General features: G+C 46.8%; 1 protein-coding gene and 1 non-coding gene across 3 annotated transcripts in view; one reads left to right on the top strand and one right to left on the bottom strand.

Annotated features, from left to right (window-relative positions):
- LOC132328869 (USP6 N-terminal-like protein) overlaps window positions 1-20596 on the bottom strand; it is a 76195-nt gene extending 55599 nt beyond the window's left edge. For both annotated transcript variants that reach the window (XM_059849162.1, XM_059849163.1), the window contains exons 1-2: window positions 20512-20596; window positions 8288-8369 (exon numbers count right to left, since the gene is read on the bottom strand). The gene's annotated coding sequence lies outside the window, so the exon portion shown is untranslated. The remainder of the gene's footprint in view (window positions 1-8287; window positions 8370-20511) is intronic.
- A 92-nt stretch (window positions 20597-20688) lies between these two features.
- On the top strand, window positions 20689-20761 carry TRNAA-AGC (transfer RNA alanine (anticodon AGC)). Its single transcript has one exon. It is a non-coding gene; the product is annotated as a tRNA-Ala (tRNA).
- Window positions 20762-25924: the final 5163 nt, after the last annotated feature.

A 25924-nucleotide genomic window follows, 5' to 3' on the forward strand; every position in this document is an offset into this window, starting at 1 on the left:
AGCATCTCCTAAAAAAACCCAACAGTTTTAACTGAGATTAAAAGGATTTGAGTTTGCAGTTTATACACACGAACTCAGAAGAGATGCTCTGAGAGACATTCTTCTTTTGTGGTTTCTCTAACAGCATCACCATTACATCATTAAAGGGGAGAAACTAATTCGTTCAACATGCATTCAACCTCTAGTCTCTTAAACCAAACACTTCTCTATTGCCATGTGAATAGTCAGATGACATGGAGGCTGTTTTGACTAGAAAACACACTACTGGTTTCTTCCATGTGGACTTAATTACAAAATTCTGTTGTCACACTAGGTGGAAAAAAGCTAGTTCAAAGGATGAAAGAGGACAAGGACTTGAGGTTATTAATCTCTATATGTGCCCCATTCTCTGCCTCCACCCTCTATTTTCCCCCAGCCATCTTAAGGGGAACTATAGCCAAAGGAGCACATTGTTTGTCAGAGCATATCCAACTTGGCTGGTCAGCTGCAACAAGTCCTGGCATTGCATGTTCAGACACTTATCACTCAGGAAACCTATCTCCTGAGCACCAGATCACACACTGCAAATGCTGCAAGGTCATGGTATCTAGTGGCAGCTGAGAAGATCATAGTGACTTGCTGTGGTTGGTGCCTCACATCCTGCCCCTGCAGCTGGCTCACCACAGCCCTCTCATTGCAGGATCAGCAGACTCCTGGGACCCAACAGGCCAGGAGACCTTGTGCCCGCTCAACAAGACCAATGATCACTAAAAGAGAGGGGAAGAAGTCAGACACATCCTAAGAAAACATCACTGCTATGCTACAAGTACCATATATCAGGGCTGATGTAACCCAAAGCTGATCACTGCTATTGCAGTGGAAGGGAGAAAATCCAAAAATGCAAATCAGCACCCATCTCAATTAAACAATATTTAGTTTCATAAGAATCTGAGTGGATAAATTATTTATTGCAACTCATTTTAAATTAGGGAAGCAAATTTAAGTGTTTGCACAAGCAGATCATCATGCTCTGAACAAACCAAGGGAGGTTTGCAGTTGTACACCAGGCTGACCACAGGGTTCAGCTTCTGAGTGCAATGTAGGTAAAGAGACACTTTGGTGCAAAGCTATGTCAAGCCTGGTAAACACATATGCATAAAGATCCTATTAATAACCTGTTAAATCTGCAGGGAACTGGGGGAGTTTGAAAATAGGCATTAGTCTGGAAGAGTGGAACAGGTTTAACATGTGGGATGCTCTGTAGAAACCAGTAGTAGCAGGTTACATCGCTAGAAATGTTTCAATGAAAGTTAACTCCCGCAAGGTCACAAAGTCCTGCTCAAAGGCGAATTCAGCACAATCTTAACTGAAACTGGCCAAAACCAAGCAAAAGCTATGCAAGAACCATGCTTTCAGAAAACAGCTTTCCTGCCTGGAGCTTTTGACTATGCGGCCTTCTAAAACAGGAAAGAAATATTTTCTGCAAAGTGACCCAAAAGACTTCAGAAGTATTTAGGAGACTGCTTTCCCCTTTTGTCAAAGTCCAAGGGGGAAAAAAAGCCCATAAAAGTGGAATACAATGTGAACAATGCTGAGCTATTCATTCCAAAATGAAAGCTGCTTCTGAGAGAGAAGGGGAAATACCCACCACAATAGCTTTGGAAAACACTGCCCAAAACCCTCAGGAAAAGAATAAGAAAAGGAAAACATACTTTCAGAAATCAAAAATTATGAAAGTAACACAAAAGAATTACAGCAATTGCATGCTAGGAAATAAAGACCAAAAAGAAAATCACCATGGTCAAGCCATTTATCCTGGCTCCCATTAGCCTGGTTTTTACTTAGTTTAATCCAGGACTGCATTGAGTAGAAAACTGGCACAGGGGTTTTGGCAGCTGCTGGCACTTACACCATGCAGGGTTCCACCTCCTGATCCTCCCCACTGCAATGCTCCCACAGCTTCCACCTGGATGTGGGACAAGCCCAGCCACCACACCTGGGCTGCCGGCACCATGCCAGGGCAAAAAACAAGGAGTGGAAGATTGATTGTCAATCCCTTAAAAAAAATCCTCTTTGATATAGATGCAAGTTGCTAAATCCCTGGGGGACTACACTTCTCCTTGGTGGGCTCCTCACCATGCAACATGGAGGTCTGGAAACATAACAGTGCTGCTGATGGCAGCACTGTCAGCACCATTGAAGGCTATGCATGTGCCTGGCCCTGCCCTCCTGAAGAACCCTTTGACAGTCTCATTTCCACTCAAAGCATGACCATTGAGGCTCCAAAAACAGCTACCCTAGAAATTATTTTTTTAGAAGAAATGCATATTTCAGGAATGAGTTAATACACTTGGAAGGAAGCACTAGCCACCTCCTTGTACTGGCATCTTTCCAGCCTCCCAAAGCCTACCACCAGCCCTGCCACAGCAATTTTGCAAGGTTAGATAAATAACAAAGGAAATGGACAGCAAGCCACAGTTCTAGAAACCTACCAGAAACCTTTGCCATTTCTACCTTTTTTCTCAGCCTCATTTTTCTGCACCCTAGTGTGGGACCCTCCAGCATTCTCTCTAGGGCACTTGAAGTCCAACCACAGCTGCACAACGGCCAGCTGTGACTTAACTCTGCTTTGCTACAGCTAAAAGTCCAGGAGCAATGCAAGACCAGTCAGGTTTTATGGACTGCGCCATCCACAGCATCCTGGAACCCAGCAAGGGGTCCAAGCAAGAGGCTGTAACCTCAGTCTCATAAATCACCAGCATACCAAACCCATGTTTTCTAGCAATGCTATTGTTCTCCTCCCCTTTCCCTCTGCCACAATATCTCAAAGACCTAAAACCACTTATTATTTATCAATCCAGCAAGTCTGAGAGCCACTTAGGAGGAAAAAACACCCCAACCCTTATCAGATGAGACCAGCAGGACTCCAAAGCAGAGCATTGGCACTTGTCTGGAAAAAGTGGAACCACTCAGACAGTCTCAAGGAAGGAGCAAAACATAGCCAAAACCACCCTTAATGAAAGCTGTACCTTTTCTCTGAGGAAAACTAACAAGTGAACTACAAGGCAGCTCATCCAAAAAAGAAAAAATAACACAATCTATTGTGAACTGATAAAATATGAGATAGCCCACTGCATCCCCAGCTTAGAGAGAAGAAGCAGAATATTCTTACTGTTTAGTTTCTTTCTAAATCTGGGATATGTTTTTTTGGCAAGCCTGGATTTCACCTGAGGGTAATGTAAAAAGGAATATAAAAATTCCCAACATGAATGACAACTGAAGAGCAGCCATCTGTGTGGGTGTCTCTCTTTCCAAACAAAACTTGGAGTGAAAAGGGTTTTCCAATGAGACAGCCAAGAAAAGGGAAACTTCATCAAGAATCACAGTGGGATCTGCCTGGAGAGTATGCTGCATGCAAGTACCAGGGCTAAAACCACTCCCCCTGCCACTACCAGCAGTCCTCCCAGATGTCCATCTGTCACTGTTCCTTATCTTCCCTTTTAAAAACCGTGGTGAAAGCTGCTGGGGGAGGACACAACGTGTGGCAAGTAATTACAGAGCAAAGCAGAGCAGAAGCACCTTTGGGGATAAGCAGCAGTTCAGGCAGTCACCAAATGCTGACCCTCCATGAGGGCTGCATGAGGTCTCTGCTTGTGAAACCAAGCTGAGGACACCGGCACAGTTGTGCTGGGAGGGCTGGGTAAGCACAAGCTATGGAATGCCCACAGAACTGCTCACCTGCACTAAACAGAGGTTTTTAAAACAGCAATCTGAAGTCAGCTCCATTCTTTGCTGCAGGTAACCCAGAGACTTCTGGGATTGCCACTGCTGCACCCTCCCACACAGAATTGGGTTCCAGCACTCAGCCACAGACGTGGCAGCTCCTCATCTGCCCCAGTACCTGGGACTGGAGGCTGCTAGCCAAGTTCAGCTCTCAGCCTGCTTAAAACTCAGCACATTTGAGGCACAGGGTCAAGCTAGAGCAGATGGAATGCTCAATTAGGCTGCTCAACCTCTATCCAAGCCCTTCCAGAGCAACTCCTGTTACACCACTGGAGACAGGGTATTGATTCAGACATTAGTAGTTTACATGAACCTTTGGGCCAACCCAGGGCAGTGATTTTCAGTGTCTTTGCCAGCAGATTACAACATATGCCCACATACTTCAAGCATAGTTCAATATCAGCAAAAATTCACTGATAGAAAAAAAATTTTCCTATCAGAGTATGCAAAACTCAAGGTGGACATTGCCTCCTCCATGAACTCAACCGTCTGGAACGAAACCTTCCTGAGCATCAGAAAGAAAGCTGACCCAGGGGTGCCCTCAGATCCCCATTTTGTAGCAAGCCACTGTAAGAGGAAATTGAGCTGAATATTGACATGCTTAAGGCCATTTAAATCAGAGACTGTCTTTCCTAACATATCAGTGTTTTTCCAGTCTCTGAGGGCAAGAGACAGAAAGGAAGAGAACTGCTTTTGGGGAAAAAGCACTAATAAGATAGGAATTTCCCTGAAATAATTAGCAATGTAAGGAAAAACCACAAAACTAAGCCACCCACCAACTTTCCCTAAGGAACAGCTTCAAACTTATGAAGTCTCTACATCCACAGGCCACCAGGTGTATGGCAAGCACAGGGCCTACTTCTGCATAAACAATGGGGCACACGAGATCATCTGCATCCCAGATGGACAGGGGATTTGCAAATAGGCTTGCAACTAGGAAGTCCCCAGGGAACTAGAGAAAATTGAATAGCTAAAACAATCCTGATTTGCCAGCTAATACAGATGGTTTTTAACAGAAAGATAACAACAGACCTTAGGAAGACATAAGCCCTCTCCCCCATGGAGAGAAGAGCATCATTTTGGCACTTACTTTTTCCTGCTCTTCTCAGAAAGCTTGGCAGGAAATGGTAGAGACTTCCCCCACTGCATAAATTCTTTTATCAGGTTAAATTAGATCAATTCCTTCAGGAAGATTACTGCTCTAGGCAGTTGATGAATGCTCCTACCTTGATTCTCATGGTGCTTCTACCCCAATGATTGAAACAGCACTTAAAATTTTGTTTCATCCCAAATCTTCTCACAAAGACCTGCAGGTCTATTACCTGCAGGCAACATATTGCATATACATATACAACTTGTTCCAAATGCAGAATACACCAAACCTCCTAGTGTTACTTCCTCTCCTTTTTTTCTGGTTTCCAAACATTCAGAAAAAAATTGGAACTGAAGGATTTCTCCTTGTTTTCTTAATGGAACCATGACAAAGTTGCTATGCAATTGTCTCTTGGTGAATTGGGGCAGGATGAAAAAGAAAGATAAAGCAAACTCTTGAAGTTAACCTGCAGCAGGAAACAAATAATTTACATGCCCACATGTGGAATCAACTCTCATTTTTTCAGAGGAGTAAGTACCAAAGGCTTACTCCTCTGAAGTAGCACACAGTCATCGACTCTCTGGTGTCATTCCGTGACGTCTGGTGCTTGCAGCACTACCAGCTAATGCTAACAAAGATTACTCTGTAAAAGGAGTGGAGGAAATGTCTGAGGAGATGCAAGATCAAGAAAATATCCCTGCACCCCTGAAAGGTTGCTGCTCATGTGAGAAACCAGTACAAGACCTTGAGTAGTTAGAAGCAGTTTGTGAAAGCAATGAGGCATGTGAAGACAGTTTGTCCCTGGAGCAGCAGCTGGGGAAGAGAGGAGAAGACAGCTGTAGCACTGCCCCAGGACATCCCATGCGCCACCCTATTCATTTCAGGGTATCTGACAAGGGCACTCAAACATGGGCATGATACATTCCATATCACCAAAAAGCTCACCCCTCGGCGAGCCTCCAGCGGCCCCAAACACGGCTGCAACAGGACAGTGCAATGCTCTGCAGGGACAGAACTTTCCTCATGGATGCTGTGGTTAAGGTGACTTTGCTAATTCACTGCTCAGGGTCAGGTCAAAACGTTGGCTCATTGACCACCTGCCCCTGAGTAGCACTTCCCACCCACTGCTGGTTAATCTCTGTGGCAGCCATCAAAAGGAAAAGCAAAAGCAACCCAGACTGAGCTATCCACTGCAGGAACACAACGCTGTTCTCAATTTGCAATACCCAACCCTTATGCTCTCACAACAGTGTCCTAAGCTGTTTTTAAAGTCAGCATTCAGCTTTTTTGCTAGCTAATATAACATTTCCTCTCCCTTCCCCCAATCCAAGGATTTGGCAAAATTGCTTCTTCTGCAAATCCCACTGAACTTTTGCCAGTTAGACAGGGAAAATCTTGACTAAAAATAAACCATGTTTCAGAAAATAGACCTCCTTCCAGTACAATGAAGTAGTGGATAACGCATGCAAGCAGATCTGCCAGGAGAACACAGCCTACAGATTTGCATAAGAATCTCCTCAAGCTCAATAGACAGCTGCAACTCCTGTGACTTATTCCATCTTAACAAAAAACAAGGAGGGGAGGGACGAACTGGGAAAATGAGCTAGGTAAGGTTGAGGGTGCTGAGATAAATCAACTTTCCACCTGTGGTGGCAGGAAGAGAAGTGCCACCACCACCACATGCCTGCAGTCCCAGTGAACCAAGCTGGTCATAACCCATTTAGGAGGGAGAGGATGGCATTCCCTGCATGGTCACTACAGAAGGCGAGAGTTTGTTACAGGAAATTCACTGCAATTCAGGCATGAGAAGAGAATGACCTGGGATTTTGCGACCTGAGTCACCAGGAGTCAGGGACACTGACTCAGTGCTGGCTCTCCTGACTCAGACACACCTGCAACAGCTTGCTAGCAAGTGGAGGCACTCCTACCTTTGCTGCTCCCCTTCTTATTGTGGCTTTCCCTCTAAGAAGAGTCCTTTTACAGCAGAAAATTAAGAAAAGGAAAGCATAAGGAGAAGACTGGCATGGGAAGCACAGGCAGTGCTCAACTAACCAGCTGTGCTTTCAGATCCAAAGTGGAGGGCACATTTGCTTGCTTCCTGTGATAAACCCCGGGAAATACAGGAGAATTAGGTGGAAACAGCTCCACCCTGACTCCTACTCCTCTACACATCTGCAGCACCACCCAGACAGTCCTGGATGAACCAGGTTTTCAAGAAAGATGTCTTTCCATAATGAATCCATTTCACTTTTTTAGGGATCAAGAAAGCGTTATGCAGTAAGTTGTAATTATATCCTTATACAATCAAATGGGCCATTCAGGCAAGCTAAATGCAAGGCAATGCCATTTTTATGAGATCCATGAGGGATAGATGTTTGCAGAAGGAGCTTCTTTTGCTCCTAGGGCAAGCTGAAGGTTTGAGTTCAGTGTGCCAGGCCAACCCTCCTTGTCCATTAACACCCCCACAGCAGGATCATGCACCTGCTTTTCAGACCTCCTCCAAGCAACCACAGATGGCAAAATATTCCACTCCAGCTCCAGCTGCAGACACAGCTCTGATCAGCTGTGAACACAATTCCAGATAATACAACAGTAGACTGCAACCCAGTCCTGTATTTTCCCCTCCTCAAAGTAACCCAGAAATTGAAATTGAGATGCAGGCAGACTTGCTTGTAGCATAGCAAGAGGCATCACTGAAAGCATGTTTGGTATCTCAGGGACTTCAACTGACTTAGGCAATGCACTTAGAATGTCAAACAGCTGCAAAGAGCACAGATTAGATTTTTCATTTGAGCACTGATGCCTTAAAGCAATAACAAACCAAATAACTCAGGCAAAAGGATGCACAGGGCAGCGCAGGGGAGGCACTACTCCACTGCTCCTGAGAGCAATCAGTGGCAGAGCAGAGCAGTAATTATCCAGGGAGGAATAAGCTGCTACAGGCTGTTCTTGCCATACATTAAGAAAACAACAGCAGATTTGTTCATGGTTGGATACCAACAGGCACACAGCTCCCTCCCACCCCGCTCGGACGCAGGCGGACGCGCGCCACGGGGGAGCTGCCAAAGGCCAGCTGAGCAGGGGGGCGCAGCAGCCGCCTGCGCAGCCGAGCTCAGCCGGGATTCCCCAGCTGGTGCTCCGGGAAGGAAAAGGCAGTGCCTGTGTTAGCAAGGAGCATGGCCTCCCAGGGGCTGCTCTGCAGCAATGCTGTTTTCCAGCCCTCTCCTCAGAGGGCTGTCAGCAAGGCTAAATGCAAACCTTATCTTCTGCCTGGGTGTTTTCACAAAACCTCTGGATGGAAAAAATAACTATTCACTGCAGAGCAGTCTGCACCACAGGATCCATTCCACACCCATCAGGCAAACCCTGCACACATTTCACCCTGGCCATATGCGGCCCCTCTTCCTCTCACCAGGAACGTGACAAACATACCTGTTCAGAGCATCAGCTTCTCCTACAGCACTGACAAGGAGCCAGAACGCGATTCCCATCGGCATACAGGAACTGGCAAATCCTGGAAGAATTAGAGAGAATAGTAATTAGTGACATTAATGAGCTGGCTGGTGAAAAGGAAGGATGCCAAAGCAATCTCGCGAGAATCAGGAGGGTGTTAAATCCCTGCCCCGAACACACTCCTGCTAGCCTTGGCATCATAGCAGAGGTACGTGGCATGAGGCTGTCAGGGGAATTCTCCAAAATCAAAGAAGGAAGCCAAAGTAAAAGACAAGATGATGAGTCCCAAACCAAGGCTGTTCATCCAGTAAAGCCTTCTCAACAGCCAGTGCAATGAAGATAAAATCTACATGCAGGGGCAGAAAAGAGGCTGGTAAATGGGATGGAAGGGATCACCTACAAAACCCCTGCTCTGCTCCCTGAGATGCTGCTGAAGATCGCTTCACAGCACCTGTGCAATTTCTTCTAGTTTGCAGAGGGGGTAAATCCCACACGATGTCAGAGCAGGGCTGCTTCCATTTTTTCATCATCATTATTGATTCATCATTATAGTTTCATAATAAAAATGCTTTATATTTTCCACTGATGGTTGTATAAAGCTTTTGTACCTTAGTCACACAGAAGACATTTAACCAGCACTGAGCAAGAACTGTGACAAAAGTCACCTCTGCAGGTGACACAAAACCACTTCAGTTCAGGCATTTGAAGTGCCTGCTGCATGCCAAGAAAAGATAGCAGAAATGTTTTACTGGAAACAATTCTAAGCAGCAACAAGGAGAAGCTTTTCTGATAATACTACTGAAGCAAAGGTCACCACATCTAATGTACTTTTACTTTTCCCATCCTGATCGTGCAGTTATTCAGGGATAGCAAGGAACATGGTGGATGAGGGACCATCCTCAGACACACTGTAACACAGAGAGGATCTGGAAGCTGAGGGAGGTAAGGAAATAGTGAGACATCTCTAGTCAAAACACCGAATCAGCAAGAGGAAGGTACAGAATCAGCCTGACAATGTCTCATATGCTTCCTGGACCTCATTATGTACTGTGAGAAAACTTACTCATGCAGCACATCGGTTTACCTTGGACTGAGAAAGAGGGACTTGCTTGCTTTCCCTAGTCTCTGCAGGCGATTCAGAGAACTGTCATTGCCAGCTGGTATTTAAAGAACTGAGAAAAGTCTAATCCATTCGTGGCTCCCTCTCACTCATTTTCCCCTTTCTCTTTTCCCATTAAGGAAGGGCTGAAGGTATTTCTAAGTATGAAAAAAATGCTTAAGGCCACAAGACCACAGCACAGACCTTGGACTCCAGCTTCAAACAAAAATTTTCCATCACCCTGTTGCTCTACATTAACCAAAACAGAAGAGTTATTTACTCCTGTTATGTACCTTCAGGAGGCTCTTCTGTTGTTCTTTTGAAGCCAGTAAATGAACACTGTTCAGCAGCTCTACAAGGACAGAAATAACAGGACAAATCCAACTGGGCCAACAATCTTCAGTGGTAGCTTATGTATAAAGGTATGAAAAGCAAGGAAATTCATACCTTAACTTCTCATGGCTTAAATCTGAAAGGGAGCTGCTTTACCTCGGTAGGACTTCATCTGCACTGGTACTGATCCATGCCTGCACTAAGGCTCAGCACACGGGGAGTATCAACATGGCAGCCATACAGACAACCTTTTCTCCCTTCCTCCTCCAGCTCCTTTTCCATTTAACAACTTTCTCAACATAACTCCTACTCTTATACAATGCTGTAGAAACATCACTGGCAAAGTTCTACGTCCTCACTTCCCAGTACTGCCAAGCAAGGCAAAAAGAGATTCCTGAAGCTTTCTTAAGTGCTGCTGGATTTAATCAAAGCCATATGAAGGTGGCCTGGCTTGCCCTCCCAAAGCAACTGCAGCTCTCAGAAAAAGCTTGCTGTCCCACAACAGACAAATATACTGAAAACACAGCAGAGTGCCAGGGAATCAGACTGCTCAGCCTCCCCCTTAATTCCCAAACTTCCTTCTCCCAGTGCCCAGCAGAGTCCCCCATCCTAGGGCTGCTCCTCCCCAAGACACCACCAGGCTCCAGGCAATGCAGAGCATGGATGACACATGACAGCTAAGCTCCTCTGCCGCTTCCCTGCAGCTCCAACTTGTCCATCAAAATATGTATTTCTCAGTGCCACCACCCCAGCAGACCCTCTGTGTCCTTGGCCAAGACGACTTTTTGCTTGTTGCAGACTGAAGTAGTGCTGCAGAAACACAATAACCTTTTGTTTCATCTATTGAAGCAAACAAAGATTCACCTGAGTTTATAAAAAGGTTATGAAGCAAGGCAGTAGAGGACTGAGTGATACTGGGTGACTACAACGATGGGGCATCCACAACTTTTGGGGGCAACCTGTTCCAGTGCCTCACCACAGAAAACTTCTCCTTTATATTCAATCTAATATTCTCCTTGATACATTCAGCAGGATGCTTTATTTAAAAGCTGTGCTCAAAGTCCTCCCAGAAGGAAACCTCCCCTGGGTTAAGCAGGAAGCCAAACTCTGGCAGCATGTACACGAAGCCATCAGTCAGCAGTGCCTCACAAAGGACTCTTCCAACACTGTAGCCTCCCAGAAATATTAATGCACTTGGAAATCCATGTCACCCTTTTACATGGAAGGAAACTGGAGCAGAACAGGACATGTTCTACCAGGGGCTACACAGCTGCTCTTCAGCAAGCCATGCCACATGCTCATCAGCTCAACTGATCCAAAACTACCCTCTGCTGCCACAACAGGCAGTCCTGCCTTTTCTCTCCCCCCACTTCTACACATCCCAGTCATCTCTACACTAGAGGTAGCAACCATCATTTTCTTGATTCAACTGGAAGCCATCTCAGAAATAAGAAAATAAAGGGGAAGAATTTCTGGCAGGAGAACAGCCTGAGATCAGCTAAAGCTGATGAAAAGCATGATCTCAGAAAGATGGCACAATGGTACATGTGGAAACTTAGATGAGGCTTCAACCCATCACATATTTGTGTTTGCACAGGGTTAAGTCATGTAAAATCAGTTTAATATCTCCATTTACTACTGAGCATGCTCACTCACTCACTTTTCTAAAGACCCATCCAAGACAGCCCGGTGATTTGCTCTCTGAGGCCTCCAAACTAGGCTGATGCACCCAAACAGCAACACACCACAACTATGCAAGCCTTGCAGCTTACCAAGGCACAGCAGTAAAATAAAATTCCTCCAAGAGGTTTGGGGATGTTTTTTAGGGGGGAGGAGGGGGGTATTTTGTCATAGCTGAAGGGTGTTCTCAAATGGTTTCAAGGAGCAGAGGAGCAAGGACAAGCATATGAAGAGGATCTAGCAAAAGCTCTTAAGCAAAGCAGACAGCAGGAAGCTGAAAATAAATACGCAAAGCCCTTTGCAGGCCCAAAGTTCAAATCCATCTGGATATTTCTAAGGCTGTCACGGCAGCCCATAGAGGGGATTTTCCAATTACTTGCAGAGAAACCCTGGAAAATAATGATGGAAAAGTAGAAGCACAGGCTCGAACTCTAAGCCAGACCTTCATCCCAACACGGGACCAACTTCAACAGCACCAGGAGTGCGGAGGGAGGAGAACACAGCCCTGCATGGTCCCCACAGGCTGGCTTGTCCCCGCACCAGGAAGCCTGAGCCCCCTCCACCCCCACGCTGCTTCTCCTCTGACACAGGTGTGAATGGAGGGGTTACAGCAGACACAGGTGCAGCTCAGGGTACCTATCAGAGGGGCTGCCAGCACCAGCCTTCACACACCAGCTAGTCACCTCACCTCTGGAACCAGCAAGAGGCACAGTCCCCACCTAAAAAGTACATGCTGCAAAGCTGCACTGAGTGGAGGGAGCTGATCCATCAGTTTGCCCAGAGGTCCCATCCAAGCATCCCAGCAGCAGTCTGACAGAGCTCCCCACCACTAGCTCCTTACAGAGGGGAAGGAGGTAGAGTAATCCTGTCTTGTTTTTCTGAGTTACACAACATTAGTCACACAGGCTTCTGCCCCAGGGCCCCCAGGCAAGCCTTGCCTTCGATGGTTGCTGCATGCTCCCCCGAAACTACCAACTCTCAACAGGAACAGACAAGCACAGTTCAAAAACTCACATTCAAGCCTTCTTTACACACCTTTCACAGAAATACCCAGAGCTGCCCCTCCACTTAACACAGTTCTATTTTTTTCCCCCACCACAAAAAGCACCCAGTTACTCAAATTGAATTTCTATGGCATTAAAATCAATTAAGCAGCTACACATCTCCAACTGACGCATTCCCAGTTTTTCTGATAGCTGTTACCACACAGACCACACACACACCCCCAAAATATTCCAAAGCATCCTTAAGAAAATCATGGACTTTGTAATTAAGCTCAAGCTTTCACCTCTGCAGAAATGCTTCTTAGTTTAAAAATAAATAAACAAACCACAACGGATCAATTCAGGTCAGTTTTTACCAAGAAGAGGTTCAGAAGTCAGCGGCAGCTTGGTGTAACCACATAGCTCATGTGAGGCAGGACACAAGAGCCATCACGTCCATCACATCACACATCCAGCATTCAGGCTGGGGACCTTCCAGTTGTCTGCATGCCACCTCCTAGCAGCAGGGACCTGTGGCAGAGCATGGCTCCTCAGCTTGCAGGGAAAAGCAGTTAATTGCACTCACCAAGACACCAGTGACCACTGACAACAGATGCAAGCAATGCCCACACCTGTTTCTAAGTACAGATGAGCTGCCAAAGCAATCAAGCGAGCCGAGTGCTTCAGCTGTACCTCCACAGAGCTCTCCTGGCCTGTGCCACAGCTCTGCTTTCCCCACCAGCTTTGCAGCACCAGCAGGAATCACTCTGCAACACAGGTTTGCAAGCTGATGCCTGCAGCGGAAGCAGCCTCCAGTGCACAGCCTCTTTGCTCATTTTAATGCAATTTCTTGAAATCAAACAAGAACAGCTAAATTCATTCTCTCTGAGCTCCGGGAGGATACTGGCTAACCCAATCTTTTCATTTCAGTCTGCCATTTCCAGCAGTCAGACAATATGGTGTAGAAACATTGTTCAAGCCACAAACTAAAGACCAGGGATGCTTTTCCCAGGGGCGAATACCCCTCCTGCCCAGCCTCTGGGGATGGATCTCTCTGTCCGTTCAGCTGCCCCCATGGGAGATCCAGCACCCTGCTGTAGGTCATGTGCGGTCTCCCAAGTACTGATCTGCTTGGATATGCCACAGGTTGAGGTCAGTGGAGATCCAGCTAGCATCCATGCCCAAGGCAGGAAAGCAGTGAGGGAAGAGATCCCTGTAAAATCCAGACAAAAACCTTGAAAAACTGTTTCCTTGGACACACAGCAGGCTGACAACAGCCCACTTCCAAAGAAAGGCAAAGATACCCCCTGCCCCTTCTCCCTCCTGTTCCCTCCAGTCTGCTGGAAGGAAAAGCTCTGGCTGCCATTAAGCCTCTGCCAGCCATCTGACTGAGTGCTGGGACACAAGAGGGTGAGATGACAACAATTTCCATCCCGACTTTCAGATGTTAAATCATGGCAAGGGAAAGGCTGCAGGAAAGAAAACTCCCTGAGTTCTCACAAGTCTGTAGAGGGCTAGAACAACTGAAGGGTTGTATAGACCAGCCTGAAAGCACACATACTTGCTGAGCTGAGTCCACCCCTTGTGCATTGACAAATGTATGGTGCAATTTTTTCCACAGAAACTGGATTACAGCACCCTGCTTTAGGAGGTGACTAATCACATTTTAAACACATCAACTGGAAACAAGTTCAGCCCCTTCAGTGGTTAAGATCTTGTGAAGCTTATTGGTTTTCTCAGCTATATGTTACATATGCCCACTTCCCACTCCAAATTCAAGTTCCACCTGTGGCACCTCATGGCATCTTTCTCTCACAGCTGGGGAAAGAAATCCTGAGCAAACTCCAGCCAGATCTCTTTACCACAGAGAGGTATCAAAGCACAGCCATCAGGTCACCCCTGCCGAGCCTGCTGGGGGATTTACACCATAAACTCAAAGCAGGCAGAAGACAATGCATCAGGCTCTGCTCAGCCTCCAGACATTTGAAGCATCTCTGGGAGGTCAGGTGATGGTCCTACCAGCCCTCTATCCAAGGGAGCCAAGTGGTGGGTGTCTGTCTACCATAGCTACTGTCAGCCTGGTCAGCTCTGCAGCAAACCTGATGGGAATGCAGCTGTAGCTCAAAAATACGTTGGTAAAGAAAAGATCCAGTGCCAGGCCACCTAGACTGGCAGCACCAAGGTGGCTCAACTGTGCACCTAGGCCACAAGAGCCACCAAACAAATTAATGCCTTGCAGGTCAGACATAGGTTTCCCAGTGAAACTTATACAGAAAGTCAAGGGGCAAAGAAAATAGCAAGGCTTTGAGCTAATTTCAGTTACTTTATCTGGCTAGCATCATAAGCAGCAGCAACAGCACAGGTAACACTTCTAACCCACTTTGTTACCACCAGAGGAACGAACACATTACATCCTTCCTGATAAATCCTCCCAGTCATATATCAACACTTTCATGATCACTTTTGACTCATGAAACTGAAGGGGGAGGGAGGAGAGATACTGTAAGAACAAGGCACCACTGTTTTTCAAGAAACTGAATTTCTAAATATGCAGGTCATTTTCCTACCTGCTCCTTCATCTACTCTGTATTGAAATGTTTCACAGGACACAACTCACTATCAGTGCTACCTTGCTCCATGCAAGTCCAAATTAGATGTCACAGCTTTAAAAGGAGACACTCAAAAACTTTAACTTGGGGTGAGAAAACCACACTACTAAGCTAAAACTTCTGTAGTCAGCTATGATGCAAACAGAAGTTTTTTGAAAGAACAACTGCAATAGCTCTGACTGGTACTGTATCCCCCCAACATCCTGCCATGGCGGTGGTGAGCCGCAGATGTGGCTCTCACATGCATGTCCCTCACTGATTAATGAACAACACTGTAGGCTAGGGGAGGCACGAGATTTAAAAACTCAAGACAATCTGCTTTTGATCCTGATTTCTGGTGAGTGAATTGGCCCACAGTATGTGCATGAAGAAGGCAGGCATGTCTGCACAGCTGCTGCAAAGAGAAGTAAGAGATGCAGGAGCAGGCTGCAGACTTCGGCTCGCTGTCCCAGCTGCTGCTAGGTCAGCAGCAAAGCACGCACCTCACTTTGTTCAATGAGCCACTCTCCCCCACACCTCTTGCAGCAAGAGGCACCAGCAAGCTGCTGAATACACCAACAAACAAGCATTTTGAGCAAGCTGGCTTTAGTTCTGCTGTCAGGACTCCAGTAGGGGCTCAAGTCCTAACTAAGGAGATCAGATATGTACTGATGGACACTCAGGCAAAGTTGGAGTGATGGGGACATAAAAGAGGCTGAGTATCCACAGCACCTGCTTCTTCTTCATTGAACTTTTTTCTCCCACCTTGGACTGATGACAAGGAAAATCCTTCACTAAGCTCCAAAAGATCAAGCAAGTAATTTATTTGCTTGAACTTTAGGGTACCACAGCACTGGAGCTCACTGGCACTGTGAGGTCCCACCCTGTCAGACAGAACTGCTCAGCTCCTGCCTGCAGCATGGGAAGCTCCTCTGCAGAAAGCTGAATGGTGCTGGCTTCTGTGTATAATTTCCAGGATCCAAGCCACAATGAGAGCTAAAAATATCCCAATTAACTACTCCTTTTCAACACAAGACTTGATGATGGTGCCACAAAGGTATTATACAACTGTAACAAGAAGAGGTGATCTGCAAATCAAAAGAAAAGTGAGAAATCAGAAAAAAAAAATTACTTCAAAAAGAAATCAAACCAAGCTAGCCAGGACTGTAAGCTCTGAATTCAAGCATGGGCCTCATGGCCAAAAATGTAGAGAAGCTTGTGCTATTGCAGTTGTGGTGGCTGGCTCTGAGGTGCTCGCAAGCCTTCTGGTGTGACACACAAAGGGTATATAATGTCTGCTCTGCATTGATTATACACAGAGAGCTTATCCTGGCCAAAGCTTATGCAAGCTGTCTCCTGCATCAGCTGGCTGCTTAGCATGGTGCCATCCTGCATGTCAGGAGTTAAGCAGGAAACTTTTATTCCCTGTAAAACCCATTGCAAAGAGACAGCTACACTCGGCAGCTAAGGTTTTCCTCACATGAAGATTTAGCAGCAGATGTTTTTATCACCGCCCAGTTTTTGCAGTGACATGTAGACTTTAAACATGGTCTGTGGGTAATACTGGAGTACATTACTCACAGCAGTGCACCCGGGAGAACCAGCAAATCCTCTCCATCTGAGCCCGAGCATTAGCTTTACTGTGGAATTACATTTATCTCTCTGGCACTAGGCTCTCATTAATGGAATTACCAGGCAGGCTGCTTCAGACTTAACACTTGAGAGAGGCGGGCTGGGATGGCTCCGCTCCAGCCTCAGCCCGCAAAGCCGGCACTGTTTCTCCATCCTCCAGTGAGCTGCCGCCCGAACGAACCCGACCCCGTGACGAGAGCCAGGGAAACAAAAGGAACAACCCCGAACTGTCCAGGGCAATCAATATCTTTCTAGGAACATCCAGGCTTCTAGCCAGCTTTCTTGCAACCCCCATTTAGCTCTTCTGCAGGGCAGAGGGGGATGGCACGCGCAGGAGCAGCCCGGCGGGATGCGGAGCCGGCAAGCGCGGCTGGCACTCGAGCAGACATTTAGGGAGAACAATCTACACCGGTCCCTCTACAAATACATTAAGCTGAGGGTGTCAAAGCAAACCCACAGCTACAGAGAGCACTCACCCACCTTGAAAATCAGAGCAAGCACTCCAGTCTGAATACTTTCTTCAGAAATACCCACTGCTACTTCAAACGGGGAGGTGTATGGTAGCAAACCAGCTGAGACTGCTTCCCTCAGTACACGAGAGTATCTTGCACATTCTAGAATCTGCCTTCCACCACACAGCAGCTCTTGCAGTGCCATGCTGAGCTATTTGCAGCGTGGCATGAACCAGCCCCTTCAAGAACCCCTGCACTACCCAGTAAAATGGACAACTGGGATGTCCCAGGCTGTCGAGAGCTGAAGGGGACACAGCAAGCAACCTTCCATAAAGCTGCACTGATAGTTCTGCAACTTCAGCATCTGTGGGGGCTGTTCTTTACACAGAGCAGCTGGAGGCTTCTTTAGGCAGTACATTCCCAGTCACCTGCAAGGCAACTTCAATAATCTCAGTGTGGATGGAGCACAAGGACAGATCCACCAAAACCTGAACAATACTTGCCCAGCATTGTTCAGGAGCACAGCTCTGCCAGAGCAAGTGGAAGACCGAAGGGGGAAAGCGAGCACAAAGTTTATTTATTTGCAGAGCACAGACATATCCTTCAAACAGCTTGAGCTGTGGGAGCTGAACTACTCTCCCCTGTAATTAAAATGAAGGACGGGAAAGCACAGGAATTACTCCAGCATGATTGTGAAGGACTGACAAAGGACTTTGAGTTTCAAAGTCCACCTTAACACACATTCTTTGGAGCGATTTTAACTCTAAAGAAAAGGAGAAAAGAGGTTTTGCTGTGGGAAAAGCTGCTGTACAACGCCATTATTAAACCAAACAAGGCACAAATGAGGGAGGGCTGTGGCTGATGAAGCAAGGCTGAAGACAAGCCTCTTTTCCCCCTGCCCCTGCATTTGCTCTGCCAGGAGCTCCCAGCAACATGATTCAGAGGCAGACTGCCCCGTGACAGGAAAAACACATATAACACCCAGGCGGTGAAACCTCACATCTGAGAGCATCTATGCAAAACACAGCCTGAAACACATTTTCCAGCTTCAGAGTCAGCTTGATGCTTAGCAAAACCAAGCTGGTGAAACGCTGTAGTGTGCATTGAAGGTAAGATTCCTCAGCAGGAGAGACTCTCAAGCGTCTCCTGGTTTACTCCATATCAGAAAAAAGAAAGAAGAAAAAAAAAAAGAAAAAAAAAAAAAGGAAGCCTGGGGTAGGATTGTGGGGTTCTGCAGTTCAGGGCAATGTAAAAGAGACAGGAGGACATGAGAAAAAAAATTATACAAGTGCAACGCTCTCCAGTGTGGCACCCAGGGGAATAGCTACAAAAACTTTCTTTTCAAAAAAACCAATAAGGGTAAGGAGCCATCAAAATTATGAGTCAAGCTCCAAGATAAGAAATCATACTGCTGGATGGGTGCGGCTGCTTGCTTGTTTGGTTGCTGTTGGGTTTTTTCTTAAAGATAAACATGTCTTTCAGAACATGTTTGTTGGCCAATCTTCTCTCTGACAAAAAAAAAAAAAAAGAAAAAAAAAAAGAAAAAAAAACTAAACAGAAGGAAGCTCACAACCGTGAAAACGATAAATGAGAGACAGGAGAGTTTCCGAAGAGCTCTGAGGTCATGCTTCACTGGCCCTTTAAAGTAAGATGCAACATGTTAAAGAGAACAAAAGAAGAGTAAATTTAAAATTCCAAGTATTTCAATAAAATAGCATTCAGAGAATCTATTAAGCCAACTCTGCAAGAAGCGGACCTCATTCACAGAGCCTGAAACCTGCCAAGTAAAAGAAATAAAACATGTTTTGCACCTATTTCATTTGCAAAGCTGTTGATATATAGGAGTATTTAATCAGAAATTCATAGTCTGGAGGAGGATTGCTCAGCAAATTCATCCAGAAAAAGTAACTTGTACCTCACAGGCAGAACTAAGGCAAATCCCTCAGGAAGGGTGTAAAATTGAGCAGAGAATGGTTTTGAAACCAATGGAATGATGGCTTGAACACAACCAAGGTAGAAGTAGAAAAGTACTGCAGGAAAGCAATGTGTAAAGCACCCAGGAACTCGACAGAGCAAAAGCCACAGCAAGTCCCATCACTTTCACCAAATTCCCTGTTGGCTCAGTGAATGGCAGTGACTTGGTGACCAGGATCACTGCCTGCAGCCTGGCCAGCTCAGCCCAGGACTCTGCTGCTCTCCACATAGCTAGGTGTTAAGCAGACACCACCGAGGTTATACAGCAAGGTTATTTTGTAATCACTTTGGTACAGAAAGTATTTTGCTCTGGCCATCAATGCTTTTTGGTTTTTGTCTTGTCTGATTAAAGAACATCAGAGGGGAAGAAAAGCAATTGAGCACAAGGCAAGATATTTACCAGAATGACGGGTTTTTAACTGAGTCCTGGATATTGCTACTGCTGAACATAGCTTTAATTAAACACTGCAAGCCCACCAACAGCTTCGTCTTCCTCAGCATAGCGCTCGCAGAGAAATGACTCAATGTTCTCACCTGCTTTACTATGCACCCCTTGATTGAGGGCATCCCCTTTTCTTGCATCCAAAACAGGCACCAAAATCTCATCTGATCAATGTAGCTCCCCAGAAGACTCCAGCACTTGCCCCCATCTGCCCCATCAACAGGAACCTGAAGTTCCCTCCTCCAGAGCTAGCATCTCCTTCCTTGTCCAGCAGGGAAATTGTTGCCTTTAACACCACTCCAGCTGGAGCACAAGAGCAAACGGAACCATTTCTTGGAGAAAAAGACCTCACGATTCACCACGGTGCCAGATTTCACTTCTGTGGGTGTTGTTTTCAAAGAAGACATTGCAAGGCAAGGCGGGGTGAACCAACTGCCCGGAGCAGGTTTGCTCATCCAGGCTCTTGGGCATCCCAGCTGCCCCAGCCACGCGCAGGGACCCAGCCCGGATGTCCCAGCATGGATAGCAGCAAGTACCGGGGGCTCCCCGGGCTGCCCAGCCAGGCCGAGTGTCACCCCGAGCCCCCGCAGGGGGTGCGGGCTCGGTGCCCCGAGGGCCGTGAGGAGGTGCCGGGTAGGCGAAGCCTCCCTGAGCAGTAACCGGGCTCATCCGGGCAGCTCCTGCGCCCTTCATCAGCTGGGGGGCGGGGTGGGGGCTCGATATTTTATAGGGGGGGGGGGGGGGTATTTGTTTGGTTGTTTCGTTCTGTTTTGACCTCAGCGCAGCCCCGCCGCGGCTCAAAGACCAGCCCAGGCCGCTGGCAGAGCCCGTGCCGGGCGCTGCAGCCCCCTGCTCTGACCTCCACACGCACCGCCGCCCCACACACAGCCGTACGCATCCTGCCCGCAAAACACACAGCCCTTCGCAGCCCCTCGCCATTCCCGCTCCCATTGCCATCTCGTTCCCATTCCCGCCCCATTCCCATTCCCATTCCCGCCCCGTTCCCGCTCCAGGTCTCACCGCGGGGCGCATCCTCCTCTCCCGGCGCGCACCCAGCCCGGCCCGCCGCCGAGCCCCGGCCGTCGCGCTCCCGCGCAGGCGCACTGGGACCCCCGACTGGGACGTGTAACTGCCGGCGGCGCACGGCGTCTCGCGAGAAGTGAATATGGCTATGCTGGGTTGAAGTGCTAGCAGGGTGGGGAATTAGCTCAAATGGTAGAGCGCTCGCTTAGCATGCGAGAGGTAGCGGGATCGATGCCCGCATTCTCCAGTTACTTTTTGTGCCCTTGGTTGCTATCCTGCCGCCTGCTTCCATTGAAAACCACAGCCGTAGTGGGTTTGCCTCCTTAAATTCTTTGTATTCTTATTTGCTTCCTTGACATTTTTAAAGACCACAGAATATGCCGAGTTGGAAGGGACCCGCAAGGATCATGGAGTCCAACTCTTGCCCCACACAGGACACCACAAAAGTCACACCCTGTGCCCAAGAGAATTGTCCAAATGGTTTTTTAACTCCGTCACGTTTGGTGCCATGACCACTTCCATGGGGAGCCTTTTTCAGTGCCCAGCCACACTCTGGGTGAGAAACCTTTTTCTAATATCCAACCTAAACTTCCTCCAACACAGATTCAGGCCATTTCCTTGGATCCTGTCACTGGGCACTAGAGAGAGATCAGTGCCTGCCCCTCCTCTTCCCCTCATAAGGAAGCTGTAACTGCAGTGAGGTCTCCCCTCAGTCTCCTCCAGGCTCAGCAGAGCGAGTGACCTCAGCTGCTCCCAGTACAACTACACAGATACTTTTGCCTATCCCGTGCTTAAGGCAGGCAGAACACTGTCTGTGTGCTCCTAGCTCTGCAAGAGGGTCTTTTGTTTCCTTATTGAACATTGGACAAGGCCACGACAGTGAGCAGCACCCACTGCATCCAGTTCTTCCCACACAGCTCTGGCCCCAGCCCTCCTTTTCTCATCCCATCCAAGAGCAGGAATGCATTTAGAGATCCCTTCACCTGGAGGCCTCTGGTAGAGCCAAAACTCTTGTTTGTCTTCTGTAAATTTAAGAAGAAATCAAAACACCTCAAGGAGTCATTGATGTAGGTGCCATTTATTAAAAAGAAAAGGTCAAGACCTTGCTCCCTGAATTTATCCAGGTGCAAAGTGCAAGCAAGTGCTTCTCATTCTGCTCCTATTCTGATACAACAAGCCACAATAAACAACCAAAAGCTTTTTGAAAAAGAGAAGCTGTTTTTAAAAAACTGGTGGTGTATCATGGAAAAAAAACAACCTCACAGGATTACACTCAGCTGGCATTTCCTTTCCTACCACAAACTGAACTGGAAATCAATGGAAGAAAACAATTCTGAGCACTTTCCTCAGTTACATGCACAAGGAAATGACCTTTCTGGCAAATTTCAATGACAAAGAATGAAATTCAGCTTTCAACTGCTCACCGGCCCCAGCCTATACCTGAGGAGATTCCAAAATATCCCACCCCCAAACCTTTGCAGCAATTTAATTCTGATAATCCAAGGAAGAACTGGATTAAAGAGAGGATGCAGTGGGGGTTTTATGGCACAAGTCTTATGGGAAGCAGCTGAGGGAACTGGAGTTTTTAGCCTGAAGAAAAGGAAGCTCAGGAGACCCCATCACTTCTACAACTACCTGAAAGGAGTTTTAGCGAGGTGAAGGGGTCTCTTCTCACAGGTGACAAGTTACAGGATGAGTGGAAATGGCCTCAAGTTGTGTCATGGGAGGTTTCGATTGGATATTAGGAAAAAAAATATTCTCTGAAAAGATGATCAGGCATTGGAACAGACTGCCCGGGTAAGTGTTGGAATCACCATCCCTGGAAGTGTTCAAAAGGCATGTGGATGTAAATCTGGGCTATGGTTTAGTGATGAACGCAGTGATGCTGGGTTAAGGGATGTACATGATCATTTTGAGGTCTTTTCCAATCACTCTAGGATACAAAGTGATTTTTTTGGGGCACAAATACCCATGAATTCTCATGGATATTCTCATGGAGACTAGAGAGAAATGCTTCTACTGGCAGAGGACATCTACTATTCCTTTCTGCAAAAAGGCAATTCTAAATGCAAACTGAATTCTGAAAACCAGACGAGTGTATGGTTGTTGGGGTTCTTTTCACTTCAAGATTTCATTCTTGTCTTTTAAAGCTGATTTTAACTTACAGTTCTGAGTCCTATACAAACTAATGAAATAACCAGCTGTCCCTACAGTGGCCTTGAAAGTTTCAGCAAATTATTCAAGTCTTCCAGTGCAGCAGGATTTAACAGGAAAGTGAAATCCATTGTGGTCTCCCATTTCATCAGCTGCTGCACAGCTGGCATGAAGAGACTGCGCTGTGAAATACACCTGTGTTTCTGCTCTGGTCCTCTCGTTTTCCCCTCTAGCTGTGGCCCCATCTCAGCCCTCAACCCTGCAATGTCTTGGTGACCAAGGAACACTTCGGGATGAGGGAAAACCAGAGGTCCATAAATCTGGTCAAACTGATGCTGGATCGCCCTCTGCAGACGGGCAGGTAAACACTGCGGCAGGCTGAGACAGAAGATGAAGAAAAGCAGGGATGTGAAAAAAATTCCTCTGACAGTACTTTTTCTGCAGGTGTGTTGATTGATGAACATATCTGGGAAGGTCCATTTTTTGGGGCTCCCTTTTCGCTGGACCCACAGTGAAAGGCTGTATCCACAGGGATAATATATTACACATACACTCACAGCACTATTTCATTATAATGCTCTCCACTCCCCAAAAAACAAAACCACTGCAAAATGGAAACAACAGCTTTTCTCTTACAAGAACAAGGCGACCACATCACAACAGCAAGAATTTCCTCCCTAATGGTTTTCTGGTGGGAATCTATAATGAGCTGCCACAGTATGGAACATCCATATGTGTGTGTGCACGCATACAAGTCAGGGTGAGCAATTGCCTGTATTTGCTGAAAAACCCAAACCTTGCTCAGCCACCTCACTAACAGCTTGCTACCAGCACCTGTTAATTGACCTCCTTTTATTTTTTTTTTTTTTTTAAGCTCCTGAGGCATCAGTTAAGCCGCAGTGTCAGGTTCTCCACTCTAGCTCCACAGATACTTTGCTCCCCAGTGCTTAATCAGCCCATTGACTCTTCAGGAATGACCCAAGTTTTGCATTTCCTCACCCTACAAACCCTTACTTCAAGTTTGCACACAAGCTCAGGGAACAAATGGCTTCCAGCAATGGATCAAGTAGGATATAAACAAATCACTCACTGCAACAAATGGAGCTGGGCACATGCTTACAACTTGCCGTTTTGATCTCCACAGATGAATTTAAGGAATGAATTTTCTGGTAGGAATCACGTAGTCAAGTTAGAAAAACATCTGTCACTACTCTTAGAAGTTTATTGTATTTAATCACCATTAAGCATATGTACAGAGGCATCATAAGAGCAGAGAGGACAGAACAGGAAACTGCTAGAAGGGGAAGAGGCAGAGTTTTAAGTTTTACACTAATGGCCTTAATTTAAGTATTCTTTTGTAAGTTTACTCTAGGGTTATGTGTATAAATTTAGTTTTAAAATGAAGTAATCTTAAATGCAGAGACACATCTCAACTTCCTCAGACCCCAGGATAGAAGACCTGCACTTCATGCTTTCATGCCAGCTGTGCCCAAAAGCAGCAGGGGCAAGATGGACATCACCGTGCTTTCCCTCCCTGCTACAAAGACCAAACGAGGGAGAGGATCTAAAAAAAGAGGAGATAAATTTGAGTGAACTGAGAAAGGATAATGGAAAACTGTGATAAAGAGGGGAACACAGGGCAGATGTCACTGCCACACTCCTCAAGGCATCTTTAAGGAATCAGCCTGAGTCTGTACAAATAACCAAATGGGCAAGCCTTTCATGCCAGGAGTCTTCCACTGTTCCCGTGGCAAGACACACACAGGTATTTCTCACTGGTGTTTGTTGTTGGCTTTCTCAGCCCCATTTCATATCATTTCCTCTGGATCTGTGTGTATCTCGATGAGCAGGATGGCCTGGTCCTGCTTGCTGGGGAAAGGGCAATAGATTTTTCCAGGGATGCCTTTTGTTATTCCTGCAGTGAGGGCAGCCAAAGGGTTGACAGGGAGACAGAAGCACATAACCTTTTGGCCAGGCTCTGTTTGGCCTATAAATCTAATATTTCCCCAACACAGACAAGAGTGTACTGGGTGCTTTGCCCAGGGCAAGAGGTCTACAGAAGGTCCACGTGACATAAACCTCTCTGAAACCTCGAACAAACACTAGACTTTGTCCTTTAGAGACTCCTGATAAGTGCAGCGAAGCGGGTACCAAGAGCAGAGAGATGCCAGCAGTGGCTGGATAGGAAATGACACCTTTGCTGTTGGGCTGAATGACAAGCATCTGACTTCAAATTGCCTGGTTGACTGGGGGATCTCCTGCCAGCATAAACTTTCTTCCTAACAGTAGGGGTCTTCCTGAAAGCATCATGCCAAGCAAAAAGGGCAGAGACATCCTTCACCAGCCTCAGCATCCCCTGCATTTCCTGCCAGGGAACATCCTAACAAGCACCAAAGCCAGGAACTCAGGCCATCCCCAAGCTCTTGCATGTGCTTCAGCAGGTTTCAGGTCACACCCAGAAGCACAAGGACTGTTCTAGCAAATTCTTTGTGTGGATTCCCCTGAGAGAGAATAGGGAGGAGGTGAATTCTCTGGCTTTCGATTCTTTTCTGGGCACTGAGAAAGGTGGGTTTTAGCTCATTGAGCTCTCCTGGTGTTTGGTTCCCATCTCCTCCAGGAGAAGGGTAATAAAAGCAGCTGGAGGGAAAGCCTCTAGTGTTTCTCCTGTGGCTCAACAAAGGCTTTGTTTCCCAGGTCATAATTCTTCCATCATCTCCGTCAGCATCTGCAGACACAGGAGGGAAAGACAAACCTGTCCTTCTGCAACTGGATCATTTGCTGACTATTGAAACATTCATTCATCATCACACCATTGAGAATGGGGGAAGAAGTTACTTCAACCCACAGATATTGTACAATGCAGCTTGAGTGATGGCAGGGTTTTCTTTGAGGAGGAGAAGAACCAGTGGGAACTTGGGAAGACGGAGGTATAGGAGTGAGGTCCATGCTTACTGCTGAGGGGCAGTTTCAGGGAGACACAACCAGTTTTAGGGAGACACAACCCTTGGGCTGTGCCCAAGGTACCCTTCCAGGCAGTGTGAGCATTCAGCCTGTGCAGAGCAGGGAGCTGCCTGTGTCCTAGCCTCTGTTGGGAAGAGGGATGCAGAACCCCCAGGTAAGGTGACAGGTAGGCAGTAATGTGCTCAGCATCACTCCTAGGCCTGGCAGGACAGGCTGGGAGAATGGAGAGACTATGCAAACTCCATCATCTCTACCCACACTTCAACACTGTGGTGGCCTCATTTTTGGATGTATC

Source organism: Haemorhous mexicanus, chromosome 6 (genome assembly GCF_027477595.1).
Source record: "Haemorhous mexicanus isolate bHaeMex1 chromosome 6, bHaeMex1.pri, whole genome shotgun sequence".
Taxonomy (NCBI): Eukaryota; Metazoa; Chordata; class Aves; order Passeriformes; family Fringillidae; genus Haemorhous; species Haemorhous mexicanus.